At 32.6% G+C, this 21,407-nt stretch overlaps 1 protein-coding gene and 1 long non-coding RNA gene across 2 annotated transcripts in view; one reads left to right on the forward strand and one right to left on the reverse strand.

Moving 5' to 3' along the window:
- LOC148313457 (uncharacterized) overlaps positions 1-4,956 on the forward strand; it is a 31,576-nt gene extending 26,620 nt beyond the window's left edge. The window contains exon 3 of the long non-coding RNA XR_015837717.1: positions 4,940-4,956. This is a non-coding gene — a long non-coding RNA (uncharacterized LOC148313457). The remainder of the gene's footprint in view (positions 1-4,939) is intronic.
- Positions 1-21,407, reverse strand: part of LOC148313455 (tRNA dimethylallyltransferase-like) — a 343,114-nt gene that overhangs the window by 234,940 nt on the left and 86,767 nt on the right. The gene's annotated exons all lie outside the window — the stretch shown is intronic.

Genomic DNA, 21,407 nt, shown 5'->3' on the forward strand with positions numbered 1-21,407 from the left:
GCACGCACGCACACACACACACACATTAATTTGCTAGATCTACAGTAAATATTTTGTACTAATATTTATGTTTCTGTGGTTAACTATAATTGGCTTGTTAAATGTATATCTTTAATTGTTTTGATTTACATATGTTGCTGTTGTTAACCTAAATATTTAAAAAAATATTTAAAAAAAAAAACTATTATTAAATAAGTCCTAAATCAGCTTGCTTCCGTCATTATATATGATGATAAAGGCACGCAAAAAGTAATGCTTTATGTACGTAACATTGTATACCATTAGCGAAATTATTGACGGTGGCAATAAAAATAAAACGATGGATAGTTATAGAAAAAAGATTTACAGCTGAGCCATGTCTTGACATAATGACCTATAAAAATATGACCAACGCAATCAAACCTCCAGAGACTCGAAGCCGGATCCCCGCATCAAAGCCAGCGAAACACTGCGGGGAGTACAAGTTGTATCGATAAAATATTTAACAACTACATCTAGCTAATTCGAATCAATTTATAATTCCGCAAACTCCAATGTGTTACCATAAATATTATTTTTAGCAAACGAAGGAAATTTAAATAAACTAGAAACTATACAAAATAAAGCGATGAGAATAGTTCTTAAGAAAAATAAATATAGCAATGTAAAAAAAATGAGAGATGAACTAAAATGGTTATCTGTAAGAAGAAGACTTAAATTTAATATGTTGATATTTATACATAAATTTTTTCACGATAAATTACCAAAATATTTTAAGGATAAAGTTGTCTTAAACAAAAATTGTCATGAATATGCTACTAGACAAAAGGATAAAATAAGACTACCATTATTGAAAAGAGCTGAGTCGCAAAATTGCTTGATGTATAAGGGTTTAAAAATGTATGATGAGATGCCTGAATGTATGAAGAATGAAAAATGTCTGAAAGAATTTAAAAATAAATGTCTAAGTTACTGTAAGGAAATGTAAATATATAAAGATGATGTAAATGTATATAAAAGTTTATATTAGTTTTAATATAAGCTAACTTAAGAAATAAATAAAAAATAAATAAAAAAATAAATTTAAAAAATAAAGCTTCACCCGAAAAGGCATAGGATGGATATTATACCGTATTCTTTAAGCATCGAAATACTTGTCACAATAGTTTTTTTTAAGAAATAGTGGTATTTACTGAGTAAAACTAAAATAAACAAGAAAGCTCTCTTTAGAGTTTATACGGAATATAGTAAAAAACATGATAAATTTAATATTAAAAAATCAGGCAAAAATAGTGAACGGATCAGATTTTTTTTCACCAATTTTATAACGGCCAATTAATAAGTTTAAACATTCCAATTTTTATAACGACCAATTAGTGCTCCATTCAGAATACCATTCTAACAAAAATGGTTGAAAAAATGTCTCACATCTGGGGTATATGTTAGGTAGTAATGAAAAAAAAGTCGACTGAGAATACACATCGTACAAAAAAGAAGATATATTTAAATGTTTCTTGCGCTTGCCTCGAAAACATTTTAATGTAAAATTACTTCAAAACAGTTGATTCGTGGTCTTTTTTTTCATGTAGTCAAAACATATAATAGTTAAAATATTCGATACAATATTTTTCAAATCAAGTTATATAACAACCAAAAAATTTTTTGAACAATAAAGATAGTATTCAGAATCTGTACATGGAAAGTTAATAATACTATTGTCGAGACAGACAACGCAGAAGTACACTGATAAAACGATAATACCAGAGAGAATAGAAATAAAGGAAAAAATAAGCATGAAATATTTCTTTACACTATTTTTTTTACAACATTTTGAGTGTGTATAAATACTTGTTCACAAAATCTGGATTATATCCAATTACAGGAGTTATTTTCATTTTTTTTGGACAATAAATTATGAGCTTAATAATAAAAATGAAAATGGTATTTTCTGGCGTTTCTCATGTATGTGATTATAATCCAGGATTCGGACCTCACATACCAATATAAGAGTTTCTGCTTAATAAAAAAGCTTCTTTACATCTCACCAATAGATGTCTCTGGTGAAGTTCTAGTGATTCAAGAACAAGGTTTCTAAATTGGTTCATATATATAGAACTTCCAAGAATTTGAGTAGTGTGGTTGTCAATAATGGGTAGAATTGGTGAATGTTACACGTGCGTAAAGTGATCACTTAAACCAGCCTATAACGGTCGTCAGCCCCGTAAATGCCCAGACCTCCATTTTCTTTTTCATTTTTGATGAGATGTCAAAAAATAATATGAAATATTTCGTGTAAGAACATAACTTTTTGTACTAATATGTTACAAAGTCGTGTTTTTTGTTGAACCTAACACAGAACCGAGACAAAACTGTCCATGAGAATGTGAATTGTTCAACTACCTAGACATACGTATCTCCTTTAATGCACTGGACCGATTAAACAGGAAAATTAAAGATTTCTAGGAAATCCTTTTACCATGATTTGGCCGAAACTAAAGACTAAAACGAGTTCTGAGAGAAATTTCCATACTCGCTAGACAATACCGTCATCGGCGTGATATGCAATCATTAGACCATTCATACATTTCCATGTGAGGACTGGCGAATATTGAGAGCTTTTAATGAATAATGGCATAACGTTTCAGATATACCAATAAAACTGCCATTAACTAGCTGAAATTATAATTATTATTGATTCATCTTCATTCAAAACCTTGAGGTAAAGTGTGCAAGGCTTTATAGGTTTTTTTATAAAACGGTATATATATTTTATAAAATACATAAAAAAAAGTAAAAAATTAATTACTACAAAAATATATACGGTATGTACTTGTATGTACATATAAATTTTAAGTTTTGTATCACCTACATTTCTTGGTGGAACTGCATTTTATTTAATAAAATAATAACCATATAATTTTTCCACATAAATATATGTGGAAAATTTTCCACATTTATTTATGTGGAAAAACTATAAATAGTTGTTTAATTGCACATATAAAATACTTTACTTTTTTTATCGAAATAAAAAAAAACTTTAAAAAAACTGAAGAAGGCAGTGAATTAAGAGGGTCTTAATGATCTCGCCCACTGTGTGTACATCGGGGACTGCATCCATCCTGCTGAGACTCTAACGGTCTCGTTTGTTAAGTTTTGGATGTCTTGCCAAACTCCATGATCGATTGCGTAGTAGGACGGGGAAAGAGTTCGCACGTCCAGACATAACCATCTCCGTGGCACTGCAGTAACGAGGCAGACAGAACAGTTGCCAGTATGGGTTATTGTATACAACTCTCATCTTGTTCTATGTAGACTTTTTGAACATTATATTTAATGGTTCGCAATTTCTAAATCATAACAGAGATTTTGATTCTACAATGTACAAAAAGTGAGTGCTGGTACCACAAGGAATCGATTCGATAATCATAGGTACCTACGTATTAAATCAAAGTTATCTACAATATGTAAATAGCAGAGAAACTAGCATACTTGAGAATTCCTTTCAAGTTAGCTAAAACTCGAGTACAAAGGTTATGCAAAGATATCGTTGTAAAAAGCAGACAAACTAGCATAATCGAGAATTCCTTTCAAATTGCCAAAAACTCGAGTATAAAGGTTATGCAAAGTTATCTTTGAAAATAGCAGAGAAACTAACATATTCGAGAATGCTTTGCAAATAAGCAAAAACTGGAGTACAAAGGTAATGTAAAGTTATAGATGTAAATAGCAGAGAAACTAGCATACTCGAGAATCCCTCGCAAATTGGCAAAAACTCAAGTACAAAAGTTAAACAAAGTTATTTGTGTAAGTAACAGAGAAACTAGCATTCTCGAGAATTTCTTGCAAATTAGCAAAAACTCGACTACAAAAGTTCAACAAAGTTATCTATGTAAATAGCAGAGAAACTAGCATACTGGAGAATTCCTTGCAAATTGGCAATAACTCGAGTACAAAGGTGGTGCAAAGCTTAAAAAAGCAAGTCACATTTGGGAGATATTTTTCTTGAATTATAATTTGGAGTATAGACTTTTTAGTTCGAATTACGTACGAAGCGATATGAGCATACACATACACCGCCGAACTTTCACTTTTAAAAGTCTCGCAGAAATCGGGGGCAGAGCAGAATGTGTGGTTTCTTCCGCGATGTGCAAAAAGCTGTCACGGCAACGAATGGTTTCACAAGCCCGAGGGGCCTCGGCTGTTGCCACGCGCTAGGCGCGGTCACCCGTGCTTGGGGTCGCGGGAACGCGGAGTGCCCGCGCCAGGCCATCTAACGTCGCGAGCCACGCTACACATATGGAAAAAAGTAGGTACCTACTGATAGGTGGGCTATTGGACAAAAATCGGTCCGAATCAACTAATAATGGAGATAATAATGTTTATGCTTATTATTTTTTGACATCTCATTAAAGATGAAGAAGAACATGGAAGTCTGGGCATTTACAGAGCTGACGACAGTCATAGGCTGGTTTAAGTGATCACATTACACATGCGTAACATTCACCAATTCTACCTATTATTGACAACCACACTAATCAAATTTTTGGAAGTTCTATATATATGAACTAATTTTGAAACATTATTCTTGAATCACTAGAACTTCACTAAAGACATCTATGTTTTTCCAACTATCGATATAGGTGCAAAAGACGATATAGATCGATATAGATGCAAAAGACGCCGATGCGTCTTGTGCAAATGTAATTGCTCGAAAAATTATTCTCCTTCTTCCTGGCTCTATCCCAACTTTTTGTAGACTGTTGGAGTCAGCTCTACTTGTCCTCAGGTTGTAGGTCCTTCTATCACATGCAACGTCACCTAAGTCATGTAACATCCATTTTCACACGAGCCTCTACTTTTAGAACCCTACTAAGATAGTAAGGATAGGGAAGGTAGATGTGAATAATACATCACAAATCCTAGACCAATTGAAAAAATCTTTCTTAAATTTATATTGCAGTTTGCGGGAATCGAACCCTACAGTCTATCCAGTCTATCCAACTACAGCATGGCGCCTAATATGAATAAATACTCAAATATTTATTTAATATTACCCTGGACTGATACTTGAAGCGCAGGGCTAATCACCTTTCCTTCATGTATTAAACAATCAAGACAACACTACCTCTATATGGTGCAGTGCCTTATGCACCATTTGGTACGGATAAGAGTAAAAAAAAACTCCAAGTAGCCAATCTCGCTACGTAATCGATAGTTATAAGAGTCTTAGTAAATAAAACCCTACATTCTTAATTGTAGTAGTTTATTTGACTTGATTTAATACGATTATTTATGTATTTGGGTACACGGCTATTTTTTCTGATAATTAAACATGATTTGTTATTTTTCATATAACGAATAAATGGCGTACACATAAGAATTTACAGCACTCGAAAAAACAAATATTATCGTAAAAGACTCAGTATGAGAGATATTATTTATTGCTTCTATAACGCAGATCTATCATCATACAAGCGGAGAAAAGAAAGCTTTGATTATTTTTCTAGAAATTGATAAGCATAATTCGAATGTATGACGTACTCGTATTACTACTATTACTAGAGTAATATTTTTCCACAGTAAACATTAATCAAAACAGGCATTTACAAAATGTAGTTTCTCTGAAGTATACTCGTACTAGATATGGTGAAATTTGGAAAAGTGTGCTGATTGAACTACGGAAAATATGTTAAAAGTTTTGTTCAAATGAAAAACTCAACCGATAAAAAAATAACAGCAATAGATATATTATCATATTTATTTGACCATATCCACTGCCTATATGGAGCAAATGAACATATGAGTCCACAACTGATTACAGACTTTTCTGTCGGCCGCCAGCTCTCTTACATCCTACCAAGTCAGGTCCGCGTCCCGAGAGCTGCCGACGAATTGTCAGCAGTGGTGGTCCTAGGAGGCGCGAACCTGATGCCTTGTAAAAGAGGCAAGCTTGATAAAGGCTCTCGGGAGGTATGCGGAGTACATATAGAGAGCAAAAAAAACATAAACGCGCCGATCTATAACCGGGAACACGTTGCGAGACCGCGTAAGAAACACTGATATCCGGAGCATGTGTAAGACGGAAGATATCGTGAGGTGAGGACGTCAACGAAGGCTATACTGGAATGAGCATGTAAACAGAATGTCAGAAGACAGACAACCATGTATCGCCCTTCAAGGAAACCCTGAAGGACGTAGACCCCCAGGCAGACCTCCAAAAAGGTGGAGAGATAGCTGGCAGTCAACATCCCAAGAGCGACAGGCGGAGGCACAGACAGATCCTGAGGATCCATAAAAAGAAGAAGAAGATAAACTTTCAACTTGAACATCCCATCAAAACCTAGCATTTAGTAAAAACCCTACATTGTATCAATCCTTACAATGTATTGTAGATAATCTAGGTGAATCTCATCGATAGCCTAGAGCTAGATACAAGATTAAGTACCCGGTACCTAGGAGTATCGAGGAGGTAAGGATGGGCCTTTGAACGCGATGCCGACGCGAGAAATCACCTCCTGCAATCTGCTGCCGCCCGTGCGGCGCGAACCGCCAGCGCCCGTCGCCCACCGCACTATCGTATCGCTAGTTACTAGATAGTATTGGCCGCTCCAGAATTAAACAGACACCATTGTTAGTATTAGGCTATTTCCGCGTTACGGAATAAGGTCACGACACGGAGATGCCTGCGCGGGCCCCCGCCGCCGAATCTCGGTATAATTGTACCGGCGATCCCTACAATGCGAACCCGGTCTGGACTCGTCGCAGAGCTCTAGCCTCGGCACGCGTCAGGATCTTGGCGGCCAGCCTAATGTCTACCTGCGACGATTAACGCGTATAAAAAATAAGGTGACAACTTCGGGTTAAATTACTTATATTCATGATCTCACACAAATTTTACGCTAAATAAGTCTGGGCATTTACATTTATACCACCATACATGTGTCTAGTGAAGTCTCGCATACTGTGTTTCGAGTTTGATCAATATATATAGAAGTTTCAAGAATTTGAGTAGTGTAGTTGTCAACATTTGGTAGAATTGGTGAATGTTACAGGGCCTACGACCGTCATAGGCTGGTTTAAATTATCAATTTACACACGTGTAACATTCACCAATCACATACATGAGAAAACCCAGAACTCATCCTTTTCATTATATTATTTTAGCTTATAATTTGACCAGTTAATTTATTTACAAAAAAATAAATGCCCAGACTTCGATTTGTCAAAAAAAATTGTAAAAAATAACTCCTAATTGGAGATACTCCGGATTTGTGAACAAGTATTTGGAAACACTAAAAATGTTGTGCCTTATATTTCAACACGGGGTATGATTAACAATTATTCGAAAGGTCACGTAAAAGAATTTTAACAATAAATCTTGAACGCGTGGAATCTGGAAGATAAAAATTTCGCTCGATATATTTAAAAAAAGGAAATAAAATATCTAACCGGAAAATTATTCAAGGCTCTTCTTACTGGCAATGAAAAATCGCTTCCATCAATTTGTAGGCCTCGCGACGTACGAGATGAATGTCTCGCGGAAAATTTGCAAAAATCGATACACAACAGTGTTGAGTTTATAATTTAGGTACTACAGATAGTGTTACGTGAAAAAAAAAATTCTTTAAATCACCAAATTTGCATACTAATGCGGCGTCGTTGACTCTTTAATTTTATCGCGATATACGAGTATAAACCCAGAAGTATTTCGTAGATAATAATTTATTATTAAGTACCATGATGTATGTATTAAGCTGGCCAATAAACCCTGCCGGAAAAGAGTCGGAATAAATGTTAAATATATTGAATTATTGAATTATATATTGAATTATGTACCTATATTTATTATTCCGTATTATGCGTGTTGTGTGAGTTTGTATACTCCGTTCACGTCTTGGACACAAATAGTATTACATATTAAAACGCGGAGATTTGAAACGATGTAAACGAAATGTGGTTTAATTATTTAAAAAAAAATCTGAATAAAAATATCAAATCCGTATACGAACACATCGCTCACTCCTTTCAACAGCGTCATATATCAAAAATCGTAAATTTTCAGTTGTGCGTGTTCGGAATGCCCAGAAACTGTACTATATCCCAGCAAAAGCGGCATATTTTCAGCATAATATTTACCCGCTACGGGGCAGAAAGTGTGTTTTTTGCATTTTGAAGAAAGGGTAATGTTTGATTATTTTTTTAAATATACTAAATATTTTTCAAATGGAGAATAAACCTTCAGGTTTTACCTAAAAAGATCTGTTGCACTGTAAGAAGTTCAATAAGTGGCATGATATTTATTTTTAATACATTTCATTATATTTTCAAACTTTAAAAACGATCTCCTAAAAAATAAAGTTTTTTGATATATGACGTTGTTGAAAGGAGTGAGCGATATAACCACGTTTGTTCAAATGAGCTTTGGATATTACGCAGTAATACTTGCTTTCAATATCCATAAAGTCATTACATGACGAAACTACATATGGAGGAAAGATCTTTAAAAAAATATATAAAAATATTAATTACAGTTTGAAGTAGTCATATAGACTCCCAGAAGGAAATTGAAAGAAAATTTAGTTTCATGGAAAGAGTAGGATTAAAATATTTATTTTAGGTAATAAATAGTAAATGTTTTTTGCTACTTATGGGACGTTAACCTCAAATGAAAAATATTAAAAAACATATGTAATTACAATCCATGGTGATATAAGTTAATCCTCGAATTATAATCAATCCTATAATTCACTATATTTATAGTGATTTTATAACAAAGTTACATTTTAATTATAAAATGGAAAATCACAAAGTTAGTGCTTCAAATATAAATCATACAATTAATCTTATTTAAAGATATTTTTTTTAAATGCAGGAGCATAAGGGGCGGGAGAGATTATAAATGCAAATAAAAGTTTCTTCCGATTTTTGAACCCGGTAATTCACAAATAAATTACATCCGTGGGTAGATAAGTCAAATGAAATAATGGTTAAGAACTTGAAAATTTCGTATTACAAAAGCAAAAACGGGTAAGAAGTGATTGTTGAGTAGGTACGTATTTTGTCATAAAATATAAACATACGAAGAAGATAAACATGATTCTTAACCACAGAAAATATACTTCTAGCTTAATTGTTGCATTTCTATTCGTTACAAGTTGTACCCGGCCACGCATTGCTGTGGATTGGTTTAGTTGTAATAAAGAAGACAATAACATACATTTCTAGTATGAATAATTTCACAATGCTCATTAATTTATTTACTTATGAAGCGCTATTTTTGTGAGAAATAACTGCAGGGACGTATTACAAATCACTTAATCGCTTGTGGGTGTTTATAAAATATTTAAGCAGCTGTCAATAAATACGCTGTCTGTCATAAGCAATGTTTAGTATTGCATGTGTTGCTGTTACATCAACCGATGGCACTGCCATCGTAATAAAAAATGATTTTCAAAAAATACATTTGGTCACAGGTAAAAAAAACCTGACGCAGATATACAAAAACACGAGCGTATTCCAATGCAGTATTACGTCAACATTTCGAAGTAATCGGGTAATAACTTAAGAATTTTTAAGACTGAAGAAACTTGGATTTAAGTTCTTCTTTTAAAACGTCATTCAGATGGGTGTTTGAAATTCTATTGAATATTTTGAAAGCATTCTTCGAAGATGCTTCTAAAAGCTATTCTGAAAACCACGAGAATAAACAGGAGAAATAAAGTCATAGAAAGCTTTCGTAATCTAAGGCATTCAAATAAACTGATTGAATTAAACGCAAGTAGAAGGGATTTGGCGTCCCTGGTAGACATAATGCATTTCACTCAAGAGCGAACGTCAAACCACTACGCTGTAAACACGGCTATTAAGGGGTCGTTTACTGCAATGATATATTGTTGTTAAGAAAAGCATCTAGGGTGGAATGTGCATTTCGAGATTTTGTCTTAAAAACATACGACAGAAGTCAAATGTAAGGGAGTACTTGTACGACGTTATTCCTGGGTGATTAAGTAACCGAGAAGGGGGTATCAGTCTCTATTTTTGTATATATTTCGACTGACAATGATTCGCCTACGTATTTTATTTTTTTTAATTTTTATTATTATATACCGAATAAAGTTACAAGGGTTTTTTTAAAGTATAATTTAATTCATTTTCTAGACAAATCTACTTTACAATATTAAAATTAATTTCGCTGTTCTCCCCAATAAAGAGACTAAGCTCTTGTGCTTGGAGAGGGACTTACACTTATTATTTATTGTTTACGTTTGTAGGTGATGTATATTTATTAAATTATGGGTTATTTTCATTTTATGTATTAAAGTTAATTTTGAAAAAAACATCTGAAATCCTGAAAAAAGGATACGAAAATCGTTCTAAATGTTGGAAAGGAAAGAGTTTCATAGCATAATTTTGAATAATTTGAGATAGTTGATTTTATTTGATAATTTAAGGAAGCAATACGACAAAGGGTTGAATGGAAATAACAAAATAATATATTCATAATATTTTTTTAAAGTGGCTTTATTTGATAACAATTTGGAAATATTAATATAATTAATTATAAAAAATCATACTGGTAAAAAAAGAAAAAGTTCAACAAAAAAATACTACGACCTGGAACAAATTCTCCAAATAATCTAGCCCTTGACTGCGGCTGACACGTCAGTGATCCTGCACAAAACGCTATCAAAGTGTCGGGTTGTGGTTCCGTGGTTAGTGTCGCGGACTCTTAAGTCAGAGTTTCTCGGTTCGAACCCACTCTAACACAAGTTGATACCTATTTCTAATAATGAACTGCTTAGGCTCACAGAAATAGTATGAAATTGAAATATTTGTGTCAATAATAAAAACACAAATATTTATCTTTATTTTTAAAAAAAGGTAGATCGATAATGATTTGACAAACCCCGTGATTCTAAACTGATTATTTGAAACGGAGTACTCAAGTTATAATTCATTCTTGCGAGTCGGATTCTTCTTAAAAATCTCAATTTCCTTTTGACGATTTTGTTTTTTCATCGTGTTAAAAGTGGACATGTCAGATGTCGAAACAACTGGCGAGCGTGTATAATGAGTGAACGGATGTGCAAAAAAAACGATTCAAGTCAGAAAGAATAATCCGATTTGCCTACCCCTGGGGGGAAACGGTAAAACGATTAGTTAAGGTCAACTTTTTGACACATGTTTTGAATGAAGAACGATGTACCAAGTACTAAGAGACAGGTATCTTAATTGAGGAACGAAACGCTGTTAACCTATCGGTTTTTAAGTGGGGGACGGTCGTCGCCCAAAATAAACGTTAAATAAATTTAACTTTTCATTATTTATCAAAATCTAAAAATGCATCATTGAAAATTTATAAATTAAATACATGCTTACGTATGTATATATATATATACATATATATAAATATGTACATATACAGATACACCCCTGGACAAAAAAATTTACGAGTCCTCAAAAAAACTAAAATTGACACATAATGAATTATTCTTGATATTTAATTAGTTTTTTTTGTATTGTTTAACATAAGTGATGACTACTCGTTACTTCAAGGTTAAAATGAAAGATCTTACTCATGAATTGTACTTAGAAATTGCCATTATATACCAGGTATCAGATTATCCGAACCTTAGAGACCCATAACGGTTCATTTATGGTCGAGTGTTTGTGATGGAGTAATAAAAGACATGTAATTTTTTAATTCATATTTAAGAAGAAGGTTCTAATCGCTTTATTTTAAATTAAGGTATTTTACATTTAAACATATTTATAACATTTAAAAATATTTAATACTTAGTGAATTCACATTTATTTTTTATAACATGTAAAATTCTATTATTTAACGAAGCGTAAAGCGAATCTTAAATTTCTGATGTTATTTCTTCTTCCTAAACTTGAATCAAGTTTTTTTTTAATTCCTCAATGTTTTTTTATTTTTTTTTCCCAACTTTTTTTTTCATAATCGCCCATAAATTTTCTATCGGGTTCAAATCAGGACTATTCCTGGGCCACGTCAACGATTTTAAGCCAATTTTATCCTTGTATTCAATGATCTGTAAGAAAAACAATAAATTATTTATCAAGTGGTCTACAAAGTGGATTAAAAAATAAATATTTGTACTCACAGTGCGGGCTCTATGGCACGGCGCCAAATCGTCCTGAAAAATCGGGTCCGCGGTATACTGCGTAATGTCCTCGATTGTTGGAATAAGATGGTTTTTCAACACTTTTTTGTACTGGATGGCATTCATCGTACCTTGTATAAAATTTAGAGGTCCCAAACCCTACGCTGTCATGCACCCCCAAATCATGACGTAGGGTGAATGTTTAACGGTTCGAGTGACGCACGACGGATGGTATCTTTCCCCAAGTTTTCGTCGAACTATCTTTCTGCCGTCTGGACCAAAAAGGTTGAATTTTAATTCATCGGAGAAATTAACATTTTGCCAATCCTCCAAGGTCCAATTCTGGTGCTCCTTCGCCCAATCCAGTCTAGCCTTCTGCATTTTGTTCGTCAGTAATGGTTTCTTTGCGGGACTTCGTGCTTGGAAACCATGATCCAACAGCCGCCTGGACACTGTTTTTACGGAAAATGTTGATGAGCTGGTAGACTGCACCTCTGCGTGTATTTTAAGTGCCGTTAAAAATCGATCGCGCATAACAATTTTTTTTATTAAGCGATCATCTCGGGCAGATGTCGCGCGCCCCCATCCGCTTCCTTTTTTCCGTTCTATGGATCCAGTTTCTTGGAATTTTTTAAATAAAAACCTCCCTGCACCTTCTGAATACCCAACTCAACGAGATATTTTACAATTAGATATGTTTTGTTGCGACAGTGTGATTATTTTGGATTTTATCGCAATCGACATTTGCTTTGCACTTTCCATGATTGTTGTGTTATGTTCCCTCAAACGCGGGTAAAACAAAATTGTTGAGACATTTTAAAATGTAAATATTGTAGAAAGGTGACACAAAGTGTCTTTAATTTATTGAACAAAAGAAAGAGGTATCGTTAAAGGATTTTTTAGAAAAAGAGTTCAGTAAAGTCAAGGCGTGCGGTAGCAAGTAAACTCGTAAATTTTTTTGTCCAGCGGTGTACATATACATATACATATACATATACATAATATATATACATATATATATATAATATATATATATATATATATATATATATATATATATATATATATATATATATATATATATATATATATATATATATATATATATATACATATATATAAATATATAACATATACACACATATAAACATAAATACGAGTATATATGATGTTAAGCCATGTATTATAATGTGATTTAAAATATTGATTATGTAAGAGAAGCCCGCGTAAATTTACAGTTCTATTCATTGATTCAGCTACTTTGTGGTAAAATCTATCCATTTTTAAAAAAATTAAGTTTTACTTAGTAAATGCCAATATTTCTAGTGGTATTTAGTAAGTGATGAAATAGTGCCATTACAAAGTAAAACAAAAAATTAAAAATGAATTAACAGTATTAGGAGGATCAGTGAGTACATTTTACTTTACAGTCTTGTTGGAGTGACGCATTTAAAAGTTATTTATAATTACGTAAAACTGACAAAATTAAGACAATGTTTCATCGTCAATTATCATAAAGATGATTTGGATGTGCATTAAAACATATTTACTCATAAAATAAACATTTAATTTTGGGGTCGCCCGTACCATGTATTATATGTGTACGTGTGCATGATGTATGTATGGATGTATACGTATGTGTGTATGAAAGTGTATGTGTGTAGGCATATGGAATGATATAAATGATGAAAATTTTATTGTACATGAAAGAAAAAAAATGGGTAAATACATTATTTAGAATTTAAACACAATTTTTTTCAAGAGTTAAAATTTTCAATAGTTAAAAAGTATAATTTATATTTGAAACACTAACTTTGTGATTTTCCATTTTATAATTAAAATGTAACTTTGTTTTAAAATCACTATAAATATTTTTGATAAAGAAGCGGTTAGCTTCGAAACCGGTAGACATTATAATTAAGTTATGATTAAATATTTAAAGTGATTTTAAAACAAAGTTACATTTTAAGTTAAAAGGTAACTCGTTTAATGATAATATATATATATATATATATATATATATATATATATATATATATATATATATATATATATATATATATATATATATATATATATAATATATATTTATATATATATATATATATATATATATATATATATATATATATATATATATATATATATATATATATATATATATATATATATATATATATATATATATATATATGTTTAAGATCAAAACGGAATAAAATCACCGATTTCCTGAATTTCTGAGAGGATATTAGCTTTTCCGTTATTCAACTTATGAACAAATCCGGTGTCACCATGAATGGGTGTTTGCTCCATATAAAAAGACCAAGAAATTGTTTCATTTCGTGAACTTAAATTCACGGCGGAATCGATTAATCTCCAAGGACAACGTTACAGGCACGAAGGAGCAACCCTTAATGCCAATCAAAGACATTTTATCGGAATATATTATATTAACAAAATGTTCTCTCATGACATGGATTGATTTTATTTTACTGCCGAGAACGCTTCGAAATATTATGGATGGTTTTAATACAAGATCTCAAATTTACATATACATTAATCTACATTAATTTACAACATTTTGAGTGTGTCCAAATACTTGTTCACAAAATCTGGATTATCTCCAATTACAGGAGTCATTTTCGTATTATTTTTTGACAAAAAATGTTGTATATGAATTATCTGGTCAAATTATAAGCTGAAATAATAAAAATGGAAATGGTATTTTCTGGTGTTTCTCATGTGTGTGATTATAATCCAGGATTCGGACCTCACTTACTAATATAAAAGTTTCTGCTTAATAAAAAGCTTCTTTACATCTCACCAATAGATGTCTCTAGTGAAGTTCTAGTGATTCAAGAACAAGGTTTCTAAATTGGTTCATATATATGGAACTTCCAATAATTTGAATTGTGTGGTTGTCAGTAATGGGTAGCATTGGTGAATGTTACGTAAAGTGATCACTTAAACCAGCCTATGAACATTACATTAATTTAAGTGAAAAGACTACATCAAACGTAAAAAGATTAATTTATTCATCAGGGACCGTAGTGTTGGGGTGAAATAAATATTTTTAAATGAAATATAGACAAAAATATAATTTGGTGGTAGTCATATTTACAACATTTTGAGTGTGTTCATATACCAGCTACAAATCTGGATTATATCCAATTAGGAGTTATTTTTGACATCTCAACATAGATGAAGAAGAATAGGGAAGTCTGAACATTAACAGTACTTTACTGGAAAAAACCCAGACTAATATTAATATTCTTCTTCATCTATGTTGAGATGTCAAAAAAAATATATGTATAAATCCTAATTGGAAAAAATTCAGATTTGTGAACAAGTATTTGCACACACTCAAAATATTGTTGATAAACAACCTTGTTAATTTTTTTGCTAAAATAAATTGAAAATATTTTTTTAAGCGTTTCTCAAGTACAGTATCTACTCAATGAATTAGGGCCACCCATTATTTTTTTGAATACTCTGAAATCTTTTGGATTATTATATTTATTTTACATAAATACTTTAAGTTTTCTATTGACATCTAATATCATGTATATTACCTTCAATAATATGTAAAATACACCTGGATTATTTAAGCCTTTACAAAATTTCATACCCTTTTTCTGAGAAAGGTCTCTAATTAGCACAGGTAGACAGATAGTTGAAAGTTCAAAAAATAGTCCTATCTCATTTATTAGTGATGTTTCTTGAGTTCTGGTTGTTGTTTTGTTCAGAGAGGTTATATAGTTATCGTGTCTTGTGAAAAAAACTTGATTTTTAATTTTTGTTCATAAAGTAAAAAATTTTGTTGTAAACACAAGAGTTTTTTTTGAAAAGGACAAAATGGGAAAAAGTAAAGACATTTCTGAGGAAAAAAAGTCTAGTGTTATAGTGCTACTGAAATTAGGAATACTATCTAATAGAGAAATTTCAAAAAAAGAAAACGTTTCTCGTCAAACAGTGGACAGAATTTCAAAATCAATAAAAAATCAGCCACCCGCCACCAGCAATCGGCGAAAGAACTGTCGTAGGATTAGAAAAACAACACCGAGGACTGATCGAAAAATCGTTCAAAGTGCCTTAGAAAACCGTAGTGCATCAGCAAAAACATTAAAAATAAAATTGGAAGAAGAGGGTATAAATATATCGGTATCAACACTGAGGCGACGTCTTTACGAAGTAAATCTGAAATGCAGGCGCCCTGTAAAAGTACCAAAATTGACACCACGAATGAAAGCGGATCGATTAAAATGAGCCAGGCTACATCGAAATTACTCGGTAGATGATTGGAAAAAGGTATTTATTTAAATTGAATTTTCAACATATCATTTTAGTAAATAAGCTTATATTTGAATTAAACTTAAATTTTCATTATTTTTCAGGTCATCTTTAGTGATGAGTGCCGGTTAGAAGCCGTGACAGAGAGCCGTCGATTCGTCAGGAGAACACCAATGGAACGTTACAATGAGGCCTGTGTGGTAAAAGTTATCAAACACCCCCCTGCAACAATGATATGGTCATGTATTATTAACAATTTACCTGGGCCGTTGTTTTTCGTGGAAGGAACAATGAACCAAAATTCCTATAAGCAGGTCCTCGAACGAATTTTATTGCCCTTCTACCATACACTCGACCCAACAGAAGGTCCATACACCTTCATGCAGGATGGGGCACCTTGCCACCGGGCTAAATCAATAATAAAATTTTTGTCTAACAAAAATCTGCCTTTGCTCCCCTGGCCTGGAAATTCTCCGGACCTTAACCCTATAGAAAACGTATGGAGCATGTTAAAAATAAGGTATACTCATTTCCAAATCCGACAGTAGACTGTCTAAAAAAAAATATTCAAAAAAATTGGTCAGAAGACGAAGAAATAAAAAACATGATAAAACAGTGCATTTTAAGTATGCCAAAAAGAATTGAGGCAGTTATTTCTTCCAAAGGTGGAAATACTAAATACTAACTATATTTATATAAAAATTTATGCATAATTTAAGCGTAATAAAGTGTTCATGTGTAAATAAAATTCAATGTTGTTTTATTCAAGGTTTTCTCTGAGTTATTCCTGTTTGAATTGAGAAATTGCGCGAAATTCTGCGTGGCCCTAATTCATTGAGTAGATACTGTATATGAATATGATCCAGGATTCGGACCTCACATACAAACGGAAAGAGTCTCCGCTTAATAAAAGCTTTCCTCATCCCACCATAGAAAGCTGTTGTGAACTCGCGCATAATGTGTTACGAGTTTGATCATAGTAAAAAAAATAGTAGTGTGCTTGTCAATCATGGGTAGAATCGGTGAATGTTACACGCGTGTAAAGTGATCACTTAACCAAGCCTATGACGGTCGTAAGGCCTGTTAATGCCCAGACTTCCACTTTTTTCTCCAGCTGTGTTGAGAAATTAATAGAAAAAATATAGTTTTGTCCTTAAAAAATAGTAGGTATACAATAAAACTAGTGTTTATCATTAGTTTTTCTTACTTTTTATAATAGGCGGTGTTTTTACAACCAGGAATATCTTTCATTGTTTTTAGATTTTTAATTCTTTAAAGTCTGAAAAAAAACTCTTCGTGTTTCTTTTTGCATTATGCGTGCATATTCTTTCTTCTTCATCTATGTTGAGATGTCAAAAAAAGAATGTAGTCATATTGATTATAAGAATGTCTTGTAAACTTCAAAACTTTTTCATTATTTCGTATCAGATAACATAACATAAATATTTTACGTCAAAAAGTGCAATGCTCGACGTCGCATCCCCAAAATCGTCGGTGTTGGGTTGTGGTCCTGTGGTTAGTGTCACGGACTCTTTAGTCTATGGGTGGCCAACATTTTCTGTAGCCGGGCCAGATTTTGGAAATGAGATATCCTACCGGGCCGTAAAACAATTTTTTTAATTTTATTATTCAAAGCAAACAAGATCAACAAGAATCATTGCATATCAGGCATGTTGGCTTTGTTTTAAATTCAACTAAAAATAGTTAATAGTCCATTTGTCTTAAAAACTTCTCAGTTCTTCTGTTACTCTTCTCTTCTTTAGTCCAACTTCTTTACAACTTGACGCCATTATGGGTCTTAAAATTGTCAGGATAGTGAAATACTCCCATATATAGGATATGACACAAACTACGCATGATGGAATGTTATTTTGGTGGTTTTGTGTACACTAAAGGAAAAAATGTGTGATTTGCTCCGCGGGCCGCAGGTTGGCCACCCTTGCTTTAGTCAGAGTTTCTCGGTTCGAACCCACTTTACCACAATTTGATACTTATTTCTAATAATGAGCTGCTGAGGCTTACAGAAATAACATGAAATTGAAGTATTTTAGTAAATATTGAAAACATAAATACTTCTCTATTAAAATAAAAATTATTCGAAGAATGCCTTATGAATTGCAAAACTTTTTTATTCTGCCGTGTCAGATAACATATCAACATTATACATCGAAAGTGCAACGGTCGGCGGCTTCCCCAAAATGTAATACATACAGAACGACAGTCGAGTTCCGATGACAATGTGTCGGGTACCCGAGAAAATGATGTCCCATTGTGATCCGCCACCGCACAGATGAGCATGCGGGCTCACTTGACGCCACCCCAACACTAAAATATTTTACATCCAATTGTTACAGTTACAATTGCCCGGGCGATAATTACAGCGCTTGTTCGGTGCAGTGTGGCCGAGAATCAATTTAAATATCTGTACCTACAGCAATACATCGGCAACTGCGAGGGACGTGGTCTCAAAAACGCCGCGGTCGGTAAAACCGCGATCGGCGAGACTGCATGTTCAATATTTTTCACGATATGTATATATTCGATCTTTTGATGGTTTAAATAATGTGTAAAAAGACTCACAGCAATACCAGACCGATTTTCAACAGAGAAATTCATCATTATAATAAAATACACGTGGGGTCGATAAAAACAACTTAGTTTGGTGTAAGGTTCTTACAGAATAATGCCTATACCAAAAGTAACCTACTATATGACATGTTTAAAATAGAGCCCAGTCAGGGATCCAAAATGAATGAACTGAAAAAAATACCTTATGGAAAGATATTTGAATTAGTGATTATAGTTGTCTTGAGATAAAACGTCTTTCGTTTTTATACGAAAGAAGATGGAATTCTGAGCATTTAAGAGCTTACGATTGGGCATTTGGCTGCCTTAAACGACCACTTAACAAACTAGTGTAAGGTTCATAATTCTGTCTTTTAATGAAAATTCATATTACATTTTTTTTGGGAGACGCATAATTAGAATGTTGGTAATTATGTTCATAGTACATTGAACATTATTCCCGGGCCGGATTTAGACATGATAAGGCCCTAAACTATTTAAAGAATGGGGCCCTTTAGTATATGAAAATACTTTCATGTATACACATACATGACAATTGCTCAATCGTAAAAAAATATACAGGCCCCCTACGAAAGTGAGGGCCCCAAGCTAAAGCTTGTTTAGCTTTCACGTATATCCTGCACTGATTATTCCTGACTCTAGATCAATTAAATGTATAACATATTGCGTAGAGATATCGATTATAAATGTTAAAAATAAACATACATATAAATAATATTAAGAGAATAAAAATGGGACTCGTTCCCTTAGTCAATATCCTACAGTCGACGAGATAACATTTTCAATAATAAATTCGGCAGTCACGTACATGAATGCAGACAGAATATGGATTCACAACAACCTTCAAATAAAATACTCGTATACTTATTTGAAAAAGTCGTCAACCGAGATAAGCCTAATCCTATTTCTACTTCAAAATGAGGTCTAATGAAGACAAATTACATTGAGGTTAATTTGTCAGCAACAATTATCTCTTAATACACTTATCTTGTTAGCCACAAAAAACAACAAAAAAGTATCTATTGCGGTTGAAGATTAGTAAAAACGAGTTTTATCATTTAATAGAGCTTTCCCACCATCGACTTAATAAAATGTAACCATCATGTTCTCCGGAAATACAATTTAGTAGAGATAATCCGTTCACCACTTCCTCTCAATTTAATGTTTTAAGACTCGATCATTTATCCAAAATTATTGGGCTACTAGATAAAAGGCACGACTAAAAATATTTAAAAAATCTACATATCTGAAAAATTGAATTAAAAAAAATTAACAATAAATATACGTTTTGAATATTGAAAGCATTAACTTTGTGGATCATATTGATATATTATTTCGAGAAATAAAAATACTTTGTGTTCTGATCCACTCACATTTTTATTAACCAACTAGTTTCGGCAACAACCTGTTGCCCTCTTCAGGGTTTCATTTATTACTAAAAATATATTTTTAGTAATAAATGAAACCCTGAAGAGGGCAACAGGTTATTGCCGAAACTAGTTGGTTAATAAAAATGTGAGTGGATCAGAACACAAAGTATTTTTATTTCTCGAAATAATATAAATATAAGTATTACAATCGATTTTATTTTACTACTATCAAAAGCCTTGTTTTTAAAGTGATTTTTATGCATTGTACGAACAAATTCAATAATAAAAATACTAGGTTTCAAAAGCAGTACGCTGATAAAATTTCATGGCAATTATCAACAATTTAATATTTATTATTTTTATCCAAATTTAAAAATATTTGATTTTTAATTAAACAAAACAGTCCTGTGCCAAAGAAACATTTATGAAAATACTACATTGCGATTTCCCTTAGTAAAATCTGACTCATTAGCTATTATATCATTGAGTTCATCGTAGTAAAATATTTAGTTTACAACTTTAATGTGCATTACGTAAATAATTGAATTACATAATATTATTGAATACTCATCCCCATTGTAAAAAAGTAAAAAGGTAAAACAACGACAAAATACAGAACACGAGGTACTAAATACAAAACGTATTGTTATCGTGACACAACACCGTATATATCCCACGGTGACACGTGGCGCCGGAAAATCCACGTGGCGAGGTTTCCTCTTCACGGCATAGGTAGGCGAGGAGAGGCGGCGGGAGGAGGGGGATGAAAAGTATTCGGAAATTCCCGTACTCGAAATCCAACTCACAAACGCTACAGCCGGGAAAATTCAAGGCCAGGGCGTGAGATGCTCCAAAACCCCACTTTCGTATTTATAACGTGTAAAAAAACTTAAATAAGCTCGTAATTTTCAGCAGGAAAAGCGTAACGGAACAAACTGAAAAATTTCGCCCGATTTTGAAATGTACCTTTCAATGTCGTGCCTTTTGAAATAGTCTATCCGTCAAACGAATAGGGTGAAAAAGCGAGGGAAATAACCAAAAGCGAGTAAACTAC

The sequence above is a fragment of the Brachycentrus maculatus genome, unplaced genomic scaffold (assembly GCF_059751285.1).
Source record: "Brachycentrus maculatus isolate JH-2025_06_01 unplaced genomic scaffold, ASM5975128v1 h1tg000011l, whole genome shotgun sequence".
Classification (NCBI taxonomy): Eukaryota; Metazoa; Arthropoda; class Insecta; order Trichoptera; family Brachycentridae; genus Brachycentrus; species Brachycentrus maculatus.